General features: G+C 41.3%; 1 protein-coding gene across 4 annotated transcripts in view; it reads left to right on the forward strand.

Moving 5' to 3' along the window:
• LOC110399328 (ligand-dependent corepressor) overlaps positions 71 to 24,474 on the forward strand; it is a 57,964-nt gene continuing 33,560 nt past the window's right edge. For 2 of the 4 annotated variants that reach the window (XM_021397824.1, XM_021397830.1), the window contains exons 1-3: positions 14,377 to 14,441; positions 14,861 to 14,940; positions 22,346 to 22,478. The gene's annotated coding sequence lies outside the window, so the exon portion shown is untranslated. Of the gene's footprint in view, positions 1,201 to 14,376; positions 14,442 to 14,860; positions 14,941 to 22,345; positions 22,479 to 24,474 lie in introns of those variants that run through there. The other 2 variants (XM_021397823.1, XM_021397829.1) reach the window with 2 other exon arrangements.

Below are 24,474 nucleotides of genomic sequence, written 5' to 3' on the forward strand. Positions count from 1 at the left end.
TTTTATGGTGTTTTTTTCTTTTTCTTTCTTTTTTTTTTTTTTTCCCTTCCTTTCCTCTTTTGATCTGTGGATTGCCCTGGGTGTAAAGCACTTGGTTCTTCACTGAAACCTCGTTACTAGGGTATCAAATCCTGCAAAATTACTCTGTTCTGTTTATTTGGGAATGAAGTAGAATCAGTGTTTCATAGTTCGTGCCTGGAAGCCTTCCTGAAGAGCAAAGGCTCAACAGTCCTCAGAGATGTGCACCGGTTACTTAACCTTCTGCGTTTGAACTTAGGATGTGCAGGGGCGAGGGGAGGCTGTTGTAGGCTGTCAACAGGAGGAAAGAGCCGACTCTGCCTTTAGCTTGACCCTACAGCTGGGTAGCGCAGACATCCGCTGCAGTGGACGAGTGGACGTCCTTGTTTTCAGAAAAGTAACTTGAAGGCAGAAGTGAAGGGGAAAAGGTTTTAATTCCCTTCTTGCGAGCGGTTGAACTAGCTGTTTAGGTTTCTTTGCTCGGGGACCACATGAATAAATCCGAACAATACAAGGTTGAGTTGCACCTGTAAAAATGGATTCATTTTGTTAGCTTCCTCCTGTTTCTGCACAAAGCCTCGCGCAGCAGAAGTACTGGAAAAACCTGCTGCGTAGGCTTATGCTAACCGTATGTTAACTTTGCTTAAAAAAAATTAAACCCTACCTCCTGCAGAACTTGATTTGCCATTGAGAAGAGCTTTCCACTTGCTGGGAGTGAAGGGGAATTTTTCAGTCCCTGGCAATTGTGCGAGGAAATGACTATTGTTGCCGACTCAAAAGACCGTAGAAAGAACTTTAATTTCCCTGCTCTGTTTGATGCTTCTGCAACTCCAAACTGTTTTTCATTGCAAATATTCAGCTGACTGTCCGCTGTTGCTGCTTCTAGGTTTCTTTCATTTTACTCTTTCTTCCTGTATCCCCCATGTTTCCTCTCCATTGAGTGTTTGAAGTTGTTTTTCATGAGATTTTTGTTTCAAAACTAACTTTATTTTCTCTTCAGGGCATTGATGTATTCACTAATGTTTGCAACATCTCCGAACATAGTATCCTCTGTGAATTAACTAACATGCTGTTTACCCTTTCTTCCAGATCCAGTTTCTGATCCTACTTCCACATTTGGGAGTATGCAAGGGACAAACGCATCTCTTTGCGTAGCTTGACTGGATATCCCAAGACTAGGATGTTAGTATATTTAAACCATTTTTTGCATTAAAATGTTGCCAGTATCTTAATTGCACATAGATTATTTTTTGATATGTAATTAGCTTTATTGGCGTTATGCATATTCAGAAGCCTGCTGGTAGAAACAGTTTTTCTGCAGTCTGACTGCTGCTTATTGATGACTTCAAAGTGGGTGCAGGAGAAGGAAAAATATCCTGGTTGCTTTTTAAATGAGCCAGCTTTATTTAGTGTTACAGCTCTAGCGTTCATTCTTGAAAATCTTGGCTCTTTGTCTAATAAGATTAACTGTAGGTTAATCCAGGAACATATACAATCTTTAGACTGTGTTCGAGATATTTATGAAAGACCACTTCAGACTTCTGAATGAATGAATACAAGCCTAGGAGAGATTTTGAAATACTTGAAATAGTCAAATATCTGTAGAAATACTTGCATCAAGTAAGTGTACGATTTTGCCGCTGAATTTCTATATATATTTTAATCCTCATATTGCAGGTTACGTTATTATGGAACTTGTAAGGAACCAGTTATCTGGAAGAGTAAAACCCTATGCTAAGCTGTTTGTTGCAGAATTGATAGTACAGCTTCCTTTAAAATGTGTTTTGTGATTGCGTAGCTATTGTAAAATAAGAGATTGCATGTTTTCTGTTACGTAAGCAATTATCTGGTGGTAATTATCAGCTCAATGATTAAGAAGTCAGCGTTAAACTAGTGTGCTATTTTTAAAATATGTATTTTTGACTTGATCGCTTCTTGGAATGTCTCATATTCGGTGTGACCATTCAATGGAATTGTTTGTTGAAGCGCTATGGTAAGCAACTACTGAAATGACTGAAGTGAACAGGATGCTGATGGCAACGTTCACTGTGTAGCTGTGCATTCTGCAGGTTCCTCTGCAGCCTTTGTTTTCCAACGTGCTTCTGTTCTTGTCCCCGTTTAAAAGAAGGGACCTCTCTCTTCATGTGGTTTGAATTTCTTTTGTTAAAGCTCTTCCAATATTTTTGGCTAACACGTTGAACTAATTGGTTACAGTTTCTGTGTTTTCACTTGTACTGTCCAGCTTTGTGTGTGGATAATAAATTTGGGTAAGACTACAGTTCCTCCTTGGCTTAGCTGCTTCTGGCAGATGTTCTCTGAAGACCATGTGCTTGAGAAGTGCAGTGTTTTGCAACACTTGGTTGTCTTGCTGCATTCAGTTGCGGTGGTTAGTTCCTTCACTCCCCCTTCTGGTGCTACTCCAGTGGTTTTATGGGAAAGCAAGTTTGTTGTGCTCACTTTCAAGTTTTCAAGGGAACTCAAGATTCGTTAAGTCCTATTGATGATTTTAATTTCATAAAATCTGGAGCACGGTGTGTTCTAGATGTCTAATATTCCTTGAGCATGGGGATGTTTCTGGTATCAGAGAGCACTTTAACAGCGTTGGCCATAGAAAAAAAACCTGCAGAGAGTGGAAGGTGTGAAACTGACAGTAGTGGCGAGTAGGCTACGTGTATGAACTTGTTATCTTTGTTTCTTGCACATGCTGTCTTCGGCAATTTCTTCTTCACTCTTCACGCTGTATTTGTTCATTAGGTGTGTGTGATACTCTTCTTTAATAATACGTAATAAAATTACATGTAAATAATTCTGTAGGAAAGAATGCCCTTCAGGGAAGATAGTTGCAAAGTGTCACAGACGTGAGGTTACTTTGTAGCTTCGAGTATCTGAGCGCTACTCCGGACTTGAAATCGCTTAGCGCCAGATTTGCGTGTAAGCGGCAGAAGCAGTTTGTATCAAATTCCTTCACTGTTTATACAGTTGTCCTGCTGGCAACTCCTAGCCAGGGATTAGGAAATCCATTTATGGGATTCTTTTCTGAAAGGATTGTCCAGAAGTTACAAAAAAAAAAGCTGCTTTGGATACAGTGGAAGTGGACGGTGACCCTGAAGAGCTGAAGCTTTTGTAGCGAAGCAGAAACTGCAAAGTGCTCCTGTTGTTTCTTCCTATGGAGGTTGTTACAGATATTTCGGCCTCCATTGAATTCAGGACAACATGGTGTGGAATACCAATCTTGAGAAGCTTTGTTTGTATATTACCTGGAGAAAGAATTCAGATTTTAAACAAACAGTTTGTGGTAGGCAGCTTCTTAGAAGGCTGAGTGTTCACCCCGTTCGTCTTCGCTATCTTCCCACCAGAGAATCAGTTGAAGATCTGCAGAACGTCCTGAACAGGGCCTTCATTCTTTGAACAGACCTGAGGCAGTAACTGTTCGACTAAGACATTTTTTTATTGAGATTCCAGCTGCAAAATTGAAACAAGGCTTGCTGTTTGGGAAGGCTGATCTGCAGATGTCTCTTTGTAGCAGTTTGATGTTCTTGAATAGAAACCTCCTAATTTGGTTAACTGTGAGTATGTCAGAGATTCTGCTGTAGTTCGCACACGTTGCTTTCAAGCAACAAACTTCAACTAGAAGGAAAACAAGAGTTGTGAGAAGAATGGGATTGCCTCAAGCCAAGTACTGTGGATAATGTGCCTTTCTGAATTATGAAAATCTGATAATGTGTTAGAATAAATGACATGGTGGAGACTGAGCTTTGTCAAGCTGCATAGAACTGCTTGGCTTGGGGAAGACTTAAAGGTGATAAGAGGAGCCGAAAGTGCTGCGTATATGACTCATGTAATTGCAATTGAAACTGTTTAATACACTTGTAGGCACCAGTATCCAGAAAAGATACTTGGATATAACTTTGATATCTTGCATGACCATCATAAGGGATGTTTTCTCTATTGTGTTACTTTTGCATCAACTCAAATACCAAGATTTTTGTTCTGAATGTGATCATAGAATCATGGAATCGTAGAATGGCCTGGGTTGAAAAGAACCATAATGATCATCTGGTTTCAACCCCCCTGCTGTGTGCAGGGTTGCCAGCCACCAGACCAGGCTGCCCAGAGCCACATCCAGCCTGGCCTCGAATGCCTCCAGGGATGGGGCATCCACAACCTCTCTGGGCAACCTGTTCCAGCACGTCAGCACCCTCTGTGTGAAAAACTTCCTCCTAACATCTAACCTAAACCTCCCCTGTCTTAGTTTAAAACCATTCCCCCTTGTCCTATCACTATCCACCCATGTGAACAGTCATTCACCCTCCTGTTTGTATGCTCCCTTCAAATACTGGAAGGCCACAATGAGGTCTCCCCGGAGCCTTCTCTTCTCCAAGCTGAACAAGCCCAGTTCCCTCATCCTTTCCTCATAAGAGAGGTGCTCCAGCCCTCTGATCATCTTGGTTGCCCTCCTCTGCACTCGTTCCAAGAGCTCCACGTCCTTCTTGTGCTAGGGCCCCCAGGGCTGGACACAGTACTCCAGATGGGGCCTCTCAAGAGCCGAGTAGAGGGGGACCACCACCTCCCTCTCCCTGCTGACCACTCCTCTTTTAACGCAGTCCAGAACGTAGTTGCCCTTTAGGGCTGACACAGTTGGCTGATCTTCAGTTCTGATCCAGTACCTTTTTCATGCATCTGTCTCCCATCTGAAGAAGACAATCCCAGAACAAGGAAGTCAAATGGAGGTCTTGATTTCAGCAGTGTTGTTATCTCAGCTGTCCTTGGTCTTGCCACTTGTTCCTGCTGGCATAGCTGGACTGCAGCAGGAAATTGTTCCTGTCTAGAAATAATGCAGGAAAAAATGTGGATAGAAACAACTGATGTTACACAGCTTTTCTTCTATCCAGTGTTGCTGTCAAGGAGGAAGAAAAACTCACTGTAACCCCACTTGTAGTAGTATGCAAAATGCCCTACAGAAACCAGGTGCCTCTCCCATGAAGCACGTCTGCAGGAGTAGCTTATGGAATTGATGATGTGTATCTGAAGCTGAAGGGTTAGTAAGAATTGCTGCATGAAATGATGGCAAACATTACATCTCAGTAAAAGAGAGAGAGATTTATTGGTCACTTTGAGGACAATTTCCACTGAACACCAAAGGTCAGACTATTTCATCGCTCCTTACTGCAAGTTTCTTGCATATATGTGTAGTTTTTCCTTTTTAAAAGAAATCTCCTTGCCCCTAGTAGTGCTCCATCGCATCTGGCAATGTCAGTTCCCACGACTTATTTCAGCACCAGAAGTTTGGCTGCTAGTGTTTTTTTGTTAGGAAGTTGTCAGCAGCCCTGCTTACTTCGCTGCATCTAAAGGAAAGTCAGAGCTCCAGATTCTTTGTTACTGTGGCGCAACCCCAGGTGTTGAATGAAGGACAAGGAGGAATATTTCTGCTACTGTTTAATTTTGCTGGCACAAGAGTAACAATAGTAACAACTGTATCCTCAGTGCTCTGTGCAAGGGTTACAGTGTGCTTAGTTTGTACCATTGTGCTTTTGCTAGTGTTATGCGAAGTCCGTGGAGCTGCCTGGGTTGTCAGGCTCAGCAGAGCTCCCTTTGTGTTTGCTTCTTGCTTTGTAGGTGCGCAGATGCATTGCTTAAGGTACATTTTGAACTGTAACTTCAGCCCTGACAACTAGTTGTTCTATTGTGTCCTCTAGCTTATGTCTTTTGGTGCTAAGAAACTTTTCTCTGCGTATGGATTCATTTTTAATTATTATTTAGTTTAAGGTGAATAGCTTCCCTTCTGTCCCTGCCTCTAATGATCCTTCCTTGTTTCTGTTAGCTGCCTGGAACGCCCCATGATTTCACCTAGATCATCATTTCTGCCTCAGTTGAGACTGAACCGTTGGTCTGAAAAGGCTACGGATACTTTCCAGAGTTGTGGGAAGCCTCCGTAAGATGTCAGATGTTCTTCACTGTAGTCAAGATTCAGCTTTCTTTCCATGATCGTGATCCTTCTCACTGCTGCTATAGTAAAACAATCACTTGACTTGATAAAGTGGTGTATCCTTGCATGTCTTAAGAATTGTCAGGAAGCTGTCAGTTAGCTGGAGTCAGAAGGCCTCTTCTTCATTGGGGCAATTATGTAATGGCCTACGCCAGAGGTTTATTTAGCATAAGGTAGACTCTTACAGTCACAGATAACAGAGTCAAATGGCTCTTGGCTTACCTGTAAGATAAAAGCTGCCATGTATATTCACCTCTCAATTCAGAAGCATTCAGTAAACTTTCACAGGTCTGTGCTATTTCCTGATCATCATCAGATTTTAAATGATGGGTGATGCAACTGTATTTAGTTTTCTAAGCAGAATCCCATTTCCATCCCACTTTGTGAATTTGTGTATATATTTGAATCTCTGCCTTTGTCAAAGAGGTGGAGGTGGTGAAGGAATGTATATAACCTGAGATCAAAAAATAGGAAAAGATATAATGCATTGAGCTAAGCAAGTAATAAACGATGATGTAACTGATCTCGTGTTAAAAGAGGTGAAACAAAGACACACTCCAGATGTTTTCTAGAACGAAATGTTGGTTTAGTAGATGCTGGTGGCCCCTGTTTGGGTGGGTTCTGCAGCTTGTGCTTACCCTTTCTGGGCTGTTTTCTAGCCGAATTGTTTCAGCTGCTCTGGCTTCACTGGGTGGCTGCCTTGCAGACAGAATGATGTGGGTCAGCACTGAGTTGCTAGGAGAAGGAAACCTGTTTAAATAGGACTGCTGGGAAATAAGAAATAGAGCTAATATGGCAGTCAGTTTAACTCGCACCTCTGGCCCACTTTTGTACCATACCAATACTCTGCTTGTGGCAGTCTGTTCCTTGCCTGCCCACCTGGCCTTGTTGCACGGACCTTACCGTGGCCATGAAATGAAGCAGAGCAGTGAATTGACCCTGCTGCAAACACTGTCTCTTCTGTGGGAGGTACCTTCTGGACAGAGCAATTCCACCCTCTGCCAGGCTGTTATTACCCTGTGCTGGGGTAGCGTGGTGTATGGGGGTAAATGCTGGTAGGTAGCAATGTCCCCCTGACTTTGCCTGGCGGTGAAGCACTAACAGCTTGTCTTCACTGGATATGAAAAAGTTGCTTTGAGTTTGGGAAATATTTGGGATTGTGACAAACTTCTGTTCTTTGACGTTTTGTGCTATTGAGTGCTCTCATTCTTGGGCCGTTTGGCTCTTTGGATCTGTTAAACTTTCTGGCTTGTTGGTAGAGTTTCTCCCCTGCGGAAGCTGCATCACACTTGGAAGTTAAAGAAATGAGAGCACAATTTTTGAATTGAGATGGATCTAAAAAAATATAAGATGAACAGTATGTGCTTTTTACTAAGTTGTATGCTCCCATTAAGAAAACTGCCTTTACTTTAAGAGGAGATGGTAGCTGGGTAGTTATCTTTCTGTGATGTCTGTGTGCTCTGCTTTATTTCCTTGAGTAATAAAATGCAAGTATGTGCGTGGAAACACTTCAGAGTTAGGCCCTGCCGTGGTGGTGAGTGGCTGTGGGGGAAGCCAGACAGTCATTTAGTAAACCTCCTGGTCTGCAGCGACTTGGAAACCACGAGCCTAACACCCTGACCTGATAAACCAGCCAGACCGGTGATGCAGTACGTACACATTGGAGAGTCTGCCCACTCCTGCAAATCCACATGGAGATTCAACTTAGGGTGATTGCTGTAGCTTGAGGGTGATGTTGAGACAGCCATGGCAAGGAATCCTCAGCTTTTCTTACATTCTGCATGCCTTAATGTGATTCTTGACTTGATACCAAATCCCAAAAAAACCTTGGGCAGGGGTCAGGAGATGATCCGTGTTTGCCATTTGTACTTTTGAACAAGCTTTATAACTTGTCCCTTCTGGTTATTTTGTTGGGTTTTTCCTTTTCTGTTTTTCTTTTTTGAATGATTTTTCTCTTGCTGTGAGTGGTGAGCTCTCTACCAGTCAGTGCTAATGCAGAATGAGAAGACCTATTTCAGTTTCTTGCATCACAAAACTGCCCAGTGGGCTGCTTACTCCGCCTCTCGGTTCTTTCCATATAGCCAGAGAGATGCATCTTCTTTCAGGTGCATCTTTTAGGAGATCTGTCATGGCTCTTTTCTGTTGTGAATACATGAGCTTTGTGGCACTGTTGATGGATACGTAGTTGTCTTTCTGCCATGCTTAGCTCATTAACTTTTAAATGCTTTACTGCAAGTTTGAGACTCCATCAGAGGAAATGCACTTAGACTTGATTCTCAGAGGAAAAGGAATTGCTTGAAAGGGATGCTTGAAGAGAAGAGCAGGGCTAGCCTGCCACAGCTTCTTTAATAAGCCTTCAGTCCAGTGGTGGAATGTGAAGGAAGTCAGGCAGAATGGGAGGTCAGAAGCACTTGCTATCAGTGGTACTTCTCTACTGCCCGAGTAGTTTTTTGTCCCTTGGTTTTTTTTTTTCCTTCCAGCTTCCTACCATGGTAAGGTACAGTAACAGCAAAGAGCTGTTGGACAGAACACGGGCCTTGTTGGCTTCTTCATGAAGCTTACCTCCTGGAGAAACTGTTTTTTTTCAGTGGAAAATACATTAGTTTAGGGCTGGGTGATTCTTTTCCTTTTGAGCTCCAAGGGCCTCAGCAGGCGATACCACATACTGTGTTTTGTGTTCTCAAGGTCTTCTAGTGGAATGGGAGAGCTAAGTGTTGTCATACAGGTCTTGGTTACACTCCTTCTTCTTCCAAACAGTTCCTACCTAAACATCCTGCAGCAGGTTGTTGTTTTCTTCTGTATGCATGTGTCTTTGTTCTTACAGAACCAGGTTACTGATGTTTAAGGTCCCTGGAAAGCCACTGTGTTTACAAAAACATCTGTTGTCTTTGGAGCGGGGATGTCTACAGCCAGTTCCTGAGCAGTGGAATTTCATTAACAGAAACGTAGAAATGTGAACTTAAAAAACTAAAACAGCTGCATTTTCAGCATCTGTTCCTCAGGAAGCAGAGATAAAGTTGTTCTCGCTCATAGTTTAATTTGACTCCATTCAGATAAAAAGATTTCTCATCATAGGTGAGAAATATCTTCCTGCTCGTATAAAGGAATGTTCACAACTTGTATAATTATATGTATGTCCTGAGACTTGGTGTATATTAATAACTGTCCTGTGACTTTTTTCCCCTCCCTTGTTGCTTGGTCTTGCCTTTCTATTAAGATGCCTGTGACTGAAACGTTCAAGTTTAATAGATTTTTGTCCTAAAAGAGACAGAATTCCCATGTTACGCATAGATTGTAGGGTTTTTTTTGAATTAATTCCTGCTTCAAATCCCATTGCTGTGGATAAATATATCCAGTCTTGACCAGAAAATCTGGGCACGAGAAATCCAATAAAAGCCTGATGTACTGGTAGTGGCTGCTTCCTACTCATTAATGAGACTCCTAGTGTTATGAATGTAAGTAGGGACTGAGTACAAAGGGAGTGGATGTTGGTGGTCAGCCCGTGCTTCCCAAAGTGCCACTGCCAGAGCCCTTGCCCAGGGAAAGCATTGCACTGGTCATGTGCTGTGTTCTTCCCTCTTGGTGTGCCCCTGTAAAACAGGGTGCCTTACATCTGGCGGAGCTTGATCAGCTTCCAGTTTCAGCTACTGGATCTCACAGTGTCTTTGAGAAGCTATTTTCTCTTGTCCCTAGACGTTTTTGTGGCTTTCTGTAGCTTTCTCCTTCCAAAGTGGTGCTTGATTGCATTTGCTTTGGTGAACAGCCCAGTGACCTGGCCCCTCTGCTGTTTACTGCTCTTCCCATCTCTGTATCTCCTGCAAATTTCCTGGCTGATTTCTTCCAAGCAAGTGACCAAAATATTGAATCCCATAGGGCCAAGAACCAGTACCTGGTGGACCCCGCTGCAGTGATTTCCCATTGACATAAACATTTCAGGAACTGTCACTTAATCAATTTTAATCCATGTGTGTTGGGCTGATTTTTATTTTTTGGTTGGTTACAGTCAAAATATTTGGTACCATGCCAAAAATGTTTCATTTATTTGATAGTATTATATCAAACGTGTTACTGCTAATCACATTTTCAGTTTCATAACATTAAAATAAGATATTTTTCATAAGCCCACGTTGACTGACACTGTTTCTACTGTTAACTCCTTAGTGAGCTGTTCCGTGGATCTTGAAAACTTTTCTCAGGTTGAATCCTCAGTACATATCTGTTCAATGTTTTGACATTTCAGAGGGATAACTGTTTTTCCATTGGAAAAAAGAAACAACAACAACAACCAAGCAAACAAACAAAATGAACCACCCACCTCAGGAGCGTTTTCAGACGGTTAACTCAGGAATGTGAAATAACCCTGATAGATTTTTTGTTGCTAAATAGTGTAATATGCCGCTCTATGGGAAGTTTAATGTACTACCATATTCTTATGGACTTCTTGAAATTAATATGCATAAATGCCTTCCTTTTGGTTTCCTGTCTGCTCACCTTAAACCATGTGTGTCTCTTTGCTCAGACCTTTGTAACACTTCGTTACAAAGTGTTTTGCCTTGTTCTCTCAGTCCCTCTGCTGCTCCTGCAGCCTGTTGTCTCCTCTTGGTGCTTGTAGTCACAGTCATTTTGTTATTAGTTTTTTAAATAATAATTTTTTTTCTCTAATGTCTTTAACAGTGTGTGTAGTAGCAAATAGTAAAGACAGACTGTAGCCCTTTGTTTTCTTTGCTGCCCACAGATCTGACTCCTGTTAAGTAGTTCATGCCTTACTGCTATGACTAGATACGTGGATATATGTTTAGGGCTGAATTACGTAGTGAGTATTAAATAACATGTGTAAGCTGTGCTGTTTCAAGGGAAAAAAGCATTGTTTGAAAAGCAAGACTCATGTCAGATGTGTCACTGACAGTCCAGAACCGTACCCACGCCTCCTGGGTATCTCTGGCTTTTAAGGGGGACAGTGTGCCTTTGGCTACTCCGTGCTGCTGGAAATCAGCCAGCGAAGTCCTCTCCTCTCAGTCATCAGCCTCTCCGACAGCGTTATCTCCAGGAGCCTGGTAGCTTCTCAATCAATGGAAGAGCTCTCAGCTGTGAGGCAGAAGGCGGGGTGAGGCTCCAACTGGATCTCTTCAAAGCTGGAAGATAAGCTGTTGTGGTCTTAAACTGCTAGCCAGCCAACTTCATTGAAAGTTTATATTTGTGGCTTAAAGTATTTGGTTACAGGAGGGAGGATGAAAATGCCAGAAAAGATGGGGAAAAAAAAAAAAGTAGTGAAATTTGACCATGCTGCAACTGAATGCTCAGCTTCTTTAAAAAAAAATTTTCTGTTCATGTTGCTCTCAGTTTAAAAATGGCACATCCATATTCCAAGTGTTTTTGTCAGAAGGTGTATTTGAGAAACACTATTCTCTAAAACTGCTTTACTTTTGGAGATAGTAACTGCCAAACTGTAAATGTGTGTAACAATCTGCGAATTTAACAGCATTTTCCACCCTTCCTTCAATACAAAGGGTTTTCTTTGTTTTTTTGTTTTTTTTTTAATTTTTAAATTCTATTTTGCTAACTTTCCACTTAGTGCAAAGCCTTCTCAGATGGAGAGGTTTTTTAAGCTTTGTAGATGTTTCATTTTTATAAAAAAAAATATTTTTTTTCTAAATTTTTACACAAACACCCAACAGATGTTTTTCTCTTAATGGGTCACCAGTAACATCATAAAGGTGAAAAGCCTGGCTGCATTAATTGTGAGGGGCATGGAAAGGAGAAGCCCCTAAAATCTTGGCGTCCTCACCCCTTTTCCTCTCGCCTCTGTTGCTCCTGCAGCTTTCCCACCGGCCCCGCTCCTCAGCTGCTGTGAACATTCAGGCACTGAAGTACAGAGGAGGAAAACACAGAAACAAGAATTTAGCAGAGGCAGCCATGTTGATTTCTGTTGCATTTGAAATACAGGGAGGTATCATCTGCCAAATGGACAATCGGTGGGAAAGGAAATGTTCTTCTCAAGCTTCTAAGAGTAGTGACAATGGGGAGAAAAATATTATTAAAAAGTAGGCAGCTCCTTTGTCAAGATTTTGTTTTCAATGTATTATGCCTGATGAACCATACAGAGTACACAGTTGTTCTTTTGGAGCCCTAAATGAGTGAATATTGCATCGCAGGGCTTAGATGTCTTTACTGCCTTGCACCTTGCATTTGGGGGAATAGGGCTTGGCTTCACGGCAGTTTCACCAGTCTTTAGTATAATTTTTGAATACATTCATGCTTCCCTTATTTGCCTTTTTTAATGTCAAGCATTGCACATAAGATGTTCTGCTGTTGCTATGCAACTGCTAAATCCAATATTTAATATTAATAAAAACCGAGTGGCATTAGCATCACTGAGAACAGTGGGCTAGCAAACTATGATTGTACAATATCCAAGCTGTAAAACTTGGCAGGGACTTCAGTGTGCAATTGCGTGCATGGCAAACTGTGGGGCATGAGTCACTGGCGGTTACTATTTTAAGAGTGGTGAGTTTGAGTAAAATTCTGAGCTCCCTTGATTTTTATTTATTTATATGTACGTTATATTTGGAGCAGAAAGATAAGGAGTGAGGTTGGTTAGCTGTTTCATTTCAGATACAGGATCGGAGGGCTCGCTGCTCATAAAAGGGTCAGCGTTATAAACCTCTGGGTCAGTACCCTGATTCTCCTGATTTTCTTCTAGGTCAGGTTGGTCGCCCTTTCCCACTGTTGCTGCCACTTCCTGAAGCCTGAGTTGGCTTTTTTTGGAGGCAGTGCTGCTTCTCTGCCTGACAAGGTGCTGTTCAATGGGATGGATAGTTTTTTGGCTTCTCCTTTTCCGCCTTGTGTAGTGGTATCTCCCCTGTTTCTATTTACTCTTGCCTATAATTTCACCATTGCTCTTTCGCTATTTTTTTTTTTGTTTGTTCTCTGCTCGGTGCTTTCTGAGATGGGATTTTTAGTGTCAGCCTCTTAGAGGTGTTAGATCAAGGATGATGTTATGCTCTGGCAGTGCTTTGGCTCTTGAAGTCACATCGCAAGCTACAAGTTCTGTGGGGTCTTGCATCTTGTGTGTAGTGATGTAAGTGCACTGAAACTCTTGCTGACGCCCAGAGGAGTGTAATGCTGCTTGTCCCTTTCATCTGAAGACAAGGCTGTTGTCTATAAGACAATGATTAGATCTGTGTATAGTCTGAGTTGCTTTATTATTGTTGGGGTTGGTTTTTTTCAGTGTAATAATTGATTTCCTTCATAGCACACAACCACTTGAAGTGGTTTCTTAAAAGGACATTTTCAGGTAGTTTATCTGTCCCTGATTCACCAGTGCAGGTTTCTCTAAATTTAAACCTGTGTTTTCATCTCTTAAAATTCTTTTATTTCTTCTGCCTCTCATGTGTTCAGGCAAGTAGGAGAAGTTGCCCAGTTCTATACAAACTGTTGCTAAACCCGCAGTGCAAGTGTATTGCAGGAGTAGGGAAGGAAACACAGTAAGTGATAATCCGGGCTTTTGTGGCCGTGGTGGAAATACATTTTTATAAGCAGGTGGACTTTGTCTGTGCCGCTTAAAATAATCTCTGTACTTTTCATTTCACTCTTGTTAACTTGACTTCTCCGCAGTATTGGGTGGTTGATAGCTCTGTAGATTTTACTGCCAGCAGGAGTTTAGTGCAATATTGATTTAACGTTTCCAAATAATGGCGGTAATTTCAGTAAAGGCTTTCCCTCTTTCAGAATAAACTAGAATTGGTTAGATTTATTTTAAGTGTGGCATCAATCATGGCATTGAAGTAAATCAGACTGTATTTTAGATGCAGATCTTTGACACGAGTGGTATAGTGATTAGAATTTGGTTCCTTAGGGGCATGGCATTGCTGAATCCCTTCCCTTTTAATTTTCTCTCTTCAAACCTGTAACTGCAGAAAACATTGATTCCGATATTTGTTGAAATTCAGAAAAGTAGCTGGATGCCACTCTGAGATGGATATATTATAATGAGTTATTTCTAATTGCAAACGCGTACCTTTTTTCTGCTTTGAGGTTTAAGCAAGATAATTTTTCCCAATAGCAATTACCTGGTGTTGTGAAGCACACTGTAGAACCTACAACTTCCCGTTCTCTTTTCAAAATGGCTTATTTTAATGCTGTAGTGTTTTCTGTTTTTAACCCAGCTAAGTGCAGGAGTCAGTGGGCACTAGATTCTGCCGTGGTTTGTCAGTAGTTCAGTCATCACAGTTGACCCATGCGTCTTGTAATGCTAAGAGAAAACACGTTGAGCTCTGTTCTTGGAACAGATAAATATAGAACTGCTATTGTGAATATTCTTGTAGTGACGTACTTAATCTAGAAAGCTAACAATTCTTTTATTTGCTTTTAGGGTTTGAAAGTATTCTAGAAGGCCTGTTTGGACCTGGATTATTAAAAGATCTCAGTTTGTTTAAAGGTATTCAATCTCTATGTTTGTATCTTGTTCTGCATTTCTAATGACAGAAGCAGCCCCAGCTCTGCCTCTAGAAAATGTGTGTTACCGTGGTGATTTGTGCTTTTCCCCCTCCCCCAGGCAGTGCTCACAGTTAGTTTCATATTGGCTAAAATTACTAATGAGTGTGCGTTCATCTTTATGTAGCTGGGAGTGTATTTGGCAGTGCTCAGGAAAAAAAAAAACATATTTGTTGTGCATAGATAAAATGTATACAGTTTGGTAATCTGGGGATTTAGAAATATGGCTGAAATGAAGCTTGCATCCTCAGAATGCAGGCAAGAATGTTGTGAAACAGGTATTTAATTTGGCATTTCTCTTTTGGCTCCAGTTATGTCGCGGTTTATGAATATGAAGTAATCTGCTATTCCTCTGATTTACAGACTGTGAGCCTGAAGGTGTTTCTGATTGGTCTTTTGATGAAAATTGTCTTTTCTGCTGCCTGAGAAGAGAAAAAGTGAAGGTAACAATGCAGATGTGTGAAGCTCGTAGTTGTAGGGGAGGGGCAAAGGGAGGGAGTTTGCTGCTCCTACTTAACTGAGCACGAAAAACTGCAGCCACCTACCCCTCTCCCCTTTGTAAAAAGGCTTTCTTAATTAAAAAAAAAAAAAGTGTTCATGAAGAGACTCGTTCTCTGCAAGTTTTTCTTTGTCGTACGTGATGAAGACTTTTTTTTTCCCAGTGTGTGTGTAGTGACTTTTTAATTTGGCTTATGGGTTGTTTTGTATTTGTTGTTGTTGTTGTTTTTTGAGTTCTTTGTAAAAGATCTTGTTGGGATCATGTAACTCTTCCCAAGGGAGCCAAACTGTGGTTTGTGTACGCTTACCACAATCAGACACTGGGCTTATCTTCAGTATGGAAATGTGGTCCATTTTAACCACCTAGAGGCTCATTCCCTATCTTGGAATCTCTTTCCCTGTGGGCCATATCCTTTTATTAAAGGGCTTGTGTGTATAGCAGGTTTGCTATTGTGCTTGTTTATAACCATGTCACAGCCTAAATGTGGGCAGGTCAGCTTTGCCAACATTTTACACCTGTAGTTTGTTTTCTTAACCAGATTATAGCTGTGTATGAAACAAAGGTTACCACGCTGTACGTGATTGCTGCTCAGCCCGTGTGTTGAAATACTGATTGCTCTATAGGGTAAGAAGGAAGGCTCATCTGTCTTGGGAAAACATCATTTCCTGGATCTCTTAACTACTTCTTCCTGCACAATGTAGCTGTAAGTGCAGAGGGGTTCTCTGTAGACTTGTGAATGAAACACAATCACCCTTCCCTCTGCAGCAGCTAACGTATGACCTCATGGTTTGTTAGTAAAGGAAGTACCTTCTTGTTAACAGGGGGACTTGCCATGTTGCCAGTTTATGCTTATTTTTGTATTACGCTGTTTGTTGAAGCATTGGGAGGAGGATTAGAAATGCTTGCATTTAGAATAGGCGTAGGGCATAATACTTTGTTGAGGCTGACAGCAGGTAAGCTCTATGTGTACTTACACTGCTAGGAGTTCTGTCTTATTTGACTTACGTCATTTCATATAAAGACAAAATTCAGTGCTGGGCACAGTTCTAGGAAAACCTTTAAATGAACTTTATGGTCAGTCTGCTTTTGGCTGGGAGAATCTGATGATGTATGGGTAGATCTTCAAAAAGACTGCCTACGTCTCAATCATCCTCATAGGCCCACAATAACTATGATAAAGCTCCTGAAAGCCCATTATTTAGGTGAAGACTGAGAGCGCTGTGTAGAGTGCAGATTAGACATGCTCATCTTATCTTCCTCGAGCTTCTACACAACCTTTTGGTCAAAAGCTGAGATGTCACTATTTATGTTTTCAATGCACTGTGCTGGGCTTTCTGTCATTGAGAACTGGGGACTTGTTTCTTATGCTGGAGATAGTTGCTTATCTGGTTCCCCGTTGTACCGTGTGGTGCTTTTTAAATGGACAAAAGAAAGACACAGATTTGGTCAGATCTGGTATTGCTCTTTGTGGCAGTTTTGGCATCTGGATCTAAGGTTTTAGGATTGTGTATGTAGAATGACACAGAATGCAGCATCGTTTGCCAAAAGCATGAGGTGAAGGGAAGAAGGTTATATGTTTCGATCTGCCCAGAGACAAATGTGAGTTAACAAAGGCTGCGTTAGTGTCAGGCTTGGATAGAACAAGTTTTATAAATCAAACCCATTTCTGTCACTTTACATTTCAGTAGCCAAAAATGCCTCTCTAAACCCTTTTTCTAACAGCTGATTGATAAACAGAGACAGCAAAGAGTGCTTTGTACGCATGCTTGTTTGCTGTGTGGCCGGATATCACTGGCTGTCTGGGGGATGGAGGAGTGGAGAACAGAGGTAAAGCAGTCCATTCCAATCAGACTTGTGACCTCCGTTAATCCTGGTGATTCTCCTCGCACTGGGCCTAGAGATATGGAGTCTGCTTTGGAGTACATGGGATTTCTTTTTCATCCCTTCCTGCCCTCCCCCAGCCTTAACATTGGTTCTGCTGTGGTGGTGGTTGTTGTTGTTGTTTGTTTTTTCTTTTTCTTTTTTTCTTTTCTTTTTTTTTTTTTTTGTGGGAAAGAGAGAGTGAAGAGTGTGGCTCCTTTGAGACCTAGTGAGTGCTTCGTATGTTAGCTGTGAGTGATGGCAAGGTGGGAGTGTCTCCTTTCCTTTGTGGGCATGCTGAATTGCTGCACTGCTGGCTATTGCAGATGTCATTAGCTTGCAATACAAAGTTAAATAAGCTCTTTTATAGAGATCTTCAAGTAGTATGAGTTTGATATAGTCATCATTTGAAATAAAGCTTGAGATCTCATTGTTACTCAAAAGTTTGTAACGCCAGTTGGTATTCAGCCAAATGATGGACAGCCTTCCGCTGGTGGCCTGAACTAAATTGGGAATGGTACCAGTTTTGTTGGAAATCTCTTCCATCCAACATTTGTCATTTGCAAGGATAATTTTAACTCTTCCTTTTGAAGGAGTTGAAGGCTTAAGCTTCTAAAACTGCTAAAACCTGTCTGTTCCTGTACGTAATATGGTTGCGGTTGTGTTTTCTGTGGCTCAACTTCTGATCTGCTTTTTTGTTGTTGATGTGCTTCCTGTCACCTTTTTATGAAAAGAACTGAGTAGGATGGGATCATCTGGGTTTGTGCCTGCATAATATTGGGGACAGACTTAAAAGGTGTGTCATTGATGGTGCAGCTGGGAGCATGATAGCCACAGCCACACAGTATTCTGTGCTTTGGGGCTCTGGCTGACACCTCTATTAGTGAAATAATCAGCCGGTGTAATCAGCTCTCACCTTTGGGTGATATGTAGGTACTTGTTCTAACTAGTTGAAAAATAATAAAAATCTTCAGAGGTTTTTTTTCTGAATTTGCTTGTAAGAAAGCCCTATAACTTGGGAGACGGGTGGCTGTGTTCAAGGAGACCTGGGTGCTGGACTGGGGGATGAGAGCTGCAGGCCCTGATTAGTTTATTGGCCAAGCTGTTTGGGGAAGAAAACTGCTGTATTCTCCCACCCCTTTCAGTGATGCTAATTCTTGCTTTTACAAGCAATCAGATTCAATTACATGCATTCTTCAAAGGAGAGGAAACCATCTGCTGAAGTATTCTGAAGAGATTAATTTATTTGTAGCAGTAGTTCTACTTGCAAATGCATGGATTTTTTTTTTTTGCCAGCCAAAATACAAGATGGTTTTTGATAGAGGAGTAGACTTGAGTGTGTTCACTTAAGAACGACAGTAAAATACATACAAAGTTAGGAGCTAAAATCTCCTGGTCATATTTTTGCCTGTATCCAAAGGGTTGCATGCAGTAACATAAAGCTTTTAGAAATTGGATCTTTTTCTTCCATCACAGAAAACAAAATAACAATATCACAATTGTTTCAGTTGTATGATCAGAGAGAATAATTAGTTAACTAAGGAAGTGCTTCCAGATCATTAACACATGTACACTGACAGCATGAAAGACAGAGTTAGCAGCTCCAGCAGCATACTCGCAGCGAAAGGAAACAGATCATGTTCTGTGGGGCCCAACTCTGTGAGCTCCGTTTGGCTGATCTGCAAATGTGGTAATTCCCAGTTCCCTGTGGGCTTTATCCTTCACAGAGAAGACTTAAGATGTGTAGTTTCCAAGCTTTTATTTTTTGTGGCTCTCTTCCTTCTCAAAGGTTGTAGTGCAGATAAGACCTATCCGTTCAGATGAATCGAACTTGAAGTGGTTTGGGCTTCTTAATTGCAGTTAATTTTTCAGTATGTCTTATAAGAAAACCGACGGGGCTATCACTATACAGGAAGTCTGTGGCTCTATCCAGAATGTTCATATGCTCTGAAGTGATCTGCTGGTCATATTTTGGTAAAAAGATGCAGATTGATAATGTCAAAAAGCACCAGAAGTAAGAGGGAAATCAGGGAAAGAATCCTTTAAGAAGAATTCAGTTGAGTGTGTTCCTTTGGAAAAATAAAAAAAAATGGGTTGTCTGAAGCTACCTAAAGAAATTTATACACATGGGTTTTGCTTTTAATTTATAAAAAAATAAAAATAAAAAGCTGGGGGGAGGAATGACACTAATCTCATTTGTTGGTGAGAGGAGAACAAGAAAGATAATACTCCTAAGCACGTTAACTATTTCATAGATATATTTAAGCTATAAAAACAGTAAGAGAGAAGAGATCAGGGAGCGTATTCTGGAGTCTCATGCTGCTGATGGCAGAGGGCTGACCTGCTGTTTGAAGGGCCAAGGAATAGCCCGGCTTCACTGTAAGGACCTCAGGCAGCTCTGGGAAGAAGTGTGGTGGGGTGCAGCATGTGAGAGTCACACCAGAGTGACTTTGAATTTTCACACAACTTGGACGTTGCTTTAAACAAACACCTAAAGGTAACATTATGCCAGTGCTTGATTATGATTAGTCAGAATAACGGCCTCTGGGCAGGGTGTCCATTCAGTGCAGAGGAACGTGTTTTGAATTTCATAAACGTGTCCGGTCAGTTATCTTGGCGAGTGAGGAAATAATGTTGTTTCTCACTATAAACTCTTGCATGCCCAGTAAGTGAGGGATGTCTTAAAAAGTAATTCAACCATCTGAATTTGTAGCTGATACCAAACTGGGAGCAGTTGCAGGTGATTCAAATGGCGTGCTCGGAATTGAAACTTCAGAAATAGGACAGACCGAAACTTGTTTTATCAATCAGAAGTTACAGACAGATGAAAGGTGATAGCAATGTAAAAGTGATAAACTATTTTGGGGGATGTATGAAGAGAGGCGTGCCTTAATGGCAGGAGAGGGAATTCTTCTCTTGCCAGATAGTGTGATGCTGCAGGTTCGAGGGGGATGCTAGTGATGTTTTGGGCCATGATTCCCATGTGAAGAGAAATCCAAAGAGAACAGAATGGAAGTCATAAATATGGATAATTAACATTTTAAGCCCTAGGATATCTCTGACCAATGCCAACTGGTTAATTAGCATTAATCATTTAAAAAAAAATCCCCAAACAAATGCACACAGCGAAGAAAAACTTTTTAAGTTGACTTTGAATAATAATCACGGTCAAATATTTACTGTGAAAACTTGAAGTTTCCCTTGAGAGGTTAACCAGCTGCGAAGGTTGCTAGAATAATTTTTACACAAAGTGTTAAGAAAATATTAAAAAATGCGGTAGGCAGCAATCTTTCTGGTAAACTGTTTCATGTGGTCAGTACAGAGAGTGCTTGGCCAGTGTGGTACTTGCCGTGTAACGGCTCAGCTGTGAAAGATACTGGCAACGTGAGCAACGCCTTATGCTGGATGAAGATCTCTTCCAGAGTTCCAGTTTATTGGATCAGACTGAAGGGGTGACGTTTCCTTGAATTCTGAAGTCTGTTTGTCCTTTGAATTGGAAGAAAGTTTTTTGAAATGGCTTGCAGGACTCTACCTGGAGGATGCTAATCAACTTCGGTTGATCTCATCTAGCCAGATCTCTGTGCATCAGATGGCAGAGATTCTTTTAAGTAAGGCTTAAAAGTTTTTCTTTAAATGCACTAACACTTGTGTAGTGCCTAGGTTAGTTCTGTTGTGAGTTAACTTCTCCTTTAATGCCTTCTTTGACACAAACCGGTGGGCTGGTGGGTTTGTACCTATCCTCATAACACCAAAGGACAGCAGAGCTTGGCTGAGGGTGGCAGTCAGTAAGAGGGACGGATCCTGCCTGAAACTTTTCAGATGTGGAGATGCCATTTTGAAGAAGAGAATGGAAGTGTGTTTTAAAGAGTCTCACCTGGAAGATAACTCTGACAAAAATATTGGGTTTACTTTCCACATATATTTTCACCGTGAAATCCTGTACTGACGCCTCGTATTTTAAATATCACAGAAGCGTAAACGTGTGCTCAACCACAGCACTGCTGCTACAGGCGTTCCTGGCACAGAAGTGAATGCTCATGCTCCACTTTGAGTTCCCAGCCGTCTCAGGACTAGCTTGGGAGTGCTGGCCTTTCCTATGGGAGCAAGCCTGGGTTCTCTCTGGTACAGGGAAAAGGTCATTCTCATTGTGAGAGCTTTAACTCTGCACAACTACAGCTTCCCAGCAAGAATACTGTTGAGCTCATCTCTCACCTTGGTCATTGCATACTCCTCTGTTGGTGTGGTACAATCTTCTGCTTTCCTTGTAGCCTGTCTGAGGCAGGTATCCCCCTTTAGCTTTTGCCAGAGAAATTTTGGGAGCTGATAAATAACAAATCTTATGGTGAGAGCCCGTGGTGTACAGTCCAGAGTCCACAGCGTTCATATGATTGCCCTTTGCACGTAGTTCATGTGACTGCTGCGTTCGTTAATTTACTATAGGCTGGTTATGTAACCTCCTTTTATTAAGCCTCTTGGAGCAGAGACTTACAAAATTAAAAATGACTTCTTGTTTTCGTTTGTTGTGAATTATAAGAAAATTGCCAGCTCTCTCCTCCTTCCCTTTTAGTCCCACGAGAACATGAACCTGAAATCAATTTGTACGTTAGAGGCCAGAAGCTGGCTATAGCCGAGGTATTATGGTAACTGGTACTATGTAAAGGTTAGCAAAACAGAACACTCCCTCAACCCAAAGAGTGGTTGTGTATGCATTCCTGCAGTAGGTAAATACAGGTAACTTCAATATTGCTTAAAATGAAAGTGGGAGGAAAGGGCCCCGAAAGGGATTATTCTCCTGCGTGAGAGCAAGGCATTAAAATGAAAGAGGAGAGAGGAGGGTGGGTGGAGAAATCCAGGCAGTTGTATTTGGTACGTTTGTAGCCATTGTCTTCCAGTTTCTCTTTAATTATCCTAGTTAAAAGGCTGGTTTTGAAATATTCCTGAGATAACTTCCAGTTGTACAGGAGAATGAACTTTAATTCACTGTGGGTATTGTAAATAGCAAACTTGCGTTTATTTCACTAAAAAGTCACCACTGCTGAGCCACTTGACAGAGGACCTTGTTTGTTGCTGATGCCTGGCCATTTATTGCTTAGTTCACATGAGCACTGTGTAAATGAAGGTGAATTTTCTCTGTATTTTGCCCTCGGTGTTTTTTTCTTGTAGAACCAAACTGAAAAGCTAAAGAATAAGTGTTAGATATGCAGTTTGCAGCCAAATGTGTGTAGTAAAATACAGAATTCTTCCTTCTGGTGGGCTGTTATTTGCCATAACGCTATCGAATCTTGCAGTCTTCTGCTGCGTTTACAACAAGAAAACAGGGCAAAGAACAATGTTCTGGAGCAGTCAGAACATTCAGGTTTTGATTTAATAGATACAACTCTCTGCCGAGTATCTAACAAAGCTTTGAATTTAGTGAAATATGTAATGCCTAAGGAACTTTATTTGTCTTGGAGTCAGGAGGATCTTATAACTATTAAATATCTTTGCAGGAGCACTTAGTCAGTCTGGATGAGCCAGCCTCAGAAGCTGGACAAGAAGCTCTGCTTAGACAAGAGCAAGCAAAAATCATTCGTTTTGAAAGGCAAGCGGAAGAGTTCCTCAATGCAGTCTTTTACAGAAAAGGTTGGTTTTATTGGGGGGGAGGGGATTGATATCTCTTGCTGGTCTTATTGCATGTGATGCAAAGGTGTCAAAGATTGGATGTTCAAGCTGTCATTGTATGGTCAGTGTTTTTCAGTTGCAGTCTTTATATGTGTTTATCAAGAGTGAAAATTAAATCTCCAGTAATGTAGCAGTACAACAGCATGGTCTTGAGAGGGAAGAAGAGAGTGTAAGAGCTTTAACCCCAAAGTAAAACTCTCCATCAGAACACAAGTGTTCTTACAATTATGGAGGAGTTATTCAGCTCTTATACAGCAGAACTGCTGCTCTGAAGCCAGTGTTTAGGTGAATGAGCTATAAAGAGGGACAGTGGTGATGGTAGGTGGGATATAAATATTTTTTCCTTTCTAAAATTAATTTATAGGTGGGATCTATATTAATTCTTTTAAGAAGTCAACAGTCTTCTCACTGTGGTCTGTGGTGGCTTCCACCATCACCTGCCCCAGCAACCCTCAATCCAAAATATAGCTGGAATAGCGCGAAGGGGTTTGTATGAAGGATTCAAAAAACGAGCGGCAAAAGAATTGGAAAATCAGTACTGTACAATATGCTGAGAACAATAATGGAAGCTCAACGTTAGAAAGTCCTGTAAATCTGTTCTGGAGCGTTATGTCAATTACAGCGCACTGTTCAGGAGGCACGGAACTCACTTCTCTGTTTTCTGTCAGCCTGAGAAATGGGAATCCAGAGGTTGCTTCCAAGTGCATCCTGAGTGAAAGTACATTGTACTTATCAGTCTAACCCATGTGTGAGAAAATCTGCCAAATCAGTAATTCCAACCTGTCTGCTGGGGGACAATGCAAGGCTTCAGTTTAACAAATTAGAAATTGCTGTAGCCAGTCTTCAGCCCGTCCTCACAGTGACCAAAATATTTAAAGGTGTTTTAAGCAGATAACAGTATTTTAGCCTTTCTTTTATGACTCTGATGAATAAATACAAACTATATAGTGTGATGAATTGCATAAGGTATAGCATGTAGGATGGTAGGAGGGATAGTTACTACATTATTACCGATAGTTCAGATAATGCTTTTATTCCAAGTCTGCCTTTTTAGTGGCTATTTTCTTTAAAAAAAATTTTTAATTTATCGCATCTCTTTAAATCCAGAAGTGATTTAAGAAAATAAAAAATACACAGAACATCTATTTTTTCCATTCCAGTTTTCTGGTGGAGATGGAGGCTGTGAAGATGTGCCTTTTCAGCACTTCCAAATGTTTTGTTAGATATCTCATCCCTTTAGTTTTACAAAAAGCTTAACTTCTTGTGTGACGTGTTTGCAGACTTCATGGGAAACGTGTACTCTCCTAATCATAGGAAAATTGTTTAATGCTTTGTGTGGCCAGCTACACAGAATGAGGATAATGGAATCATTTCAGATTGAAAAAAAATATCTCAAAGATACTTAATGTGTTCTTGCTTTCCCTTCTCCAGCAGAACTGAGCTCGGTGCAAGAGTAATAAGGGAGGGGAAGAAGCCTGGCAGGAACACAGTCCTGAGTCCTTAATGCATTGTTGTCTAGCTTGGCTGTATTTAGATTGCTTAAAAGGCTATTCTAACTCATGCCATTGACATGAGATCCCCAAGCACTGTCATACCACAGAGGACACAAAGAGTGGTAGAATTCTGATGCTCCTGGTTACTCAGAGGTACTTGGCTCTCCTGGCTTCATGCCAGTAGTTAGTTCTTTTTTATTTCCATCCTGACTGCCAGTAACATTTGAGACTGCTGTTTTGTAGTCAGAGTAGATCAGAGAAAATGCAGGTGTTCTGTGAACAGATGCCTGTTGCATGTCAAGGACGTGAACTCGTGTGCTTAACATACAAAGATAATGAGCAATATCAGCAAACTTTCAGCACAGGCTGCCCATTAATCTTACCTACTTCCTCTCTGCTTTGTGCCTATGGCTCTCTGACCCAGTAATGTTTCTATCAAATGTTCGTAATTCCAGTGAAAGCAG

This window comes from Numida meleagris, chromosome 5, assembly GCF_002078875.1.
Source record: "Numida meleagris isolate 19003 breed g44 Domestic line chromosome 5, NumMel1.0, whole genome shotgun sequence".
NCBI classification, from domain to species: Eukaryota; Metazoa; Chordata; class Aves; order Galliformes; family Numididae; genus Numida; species Numida meleagris.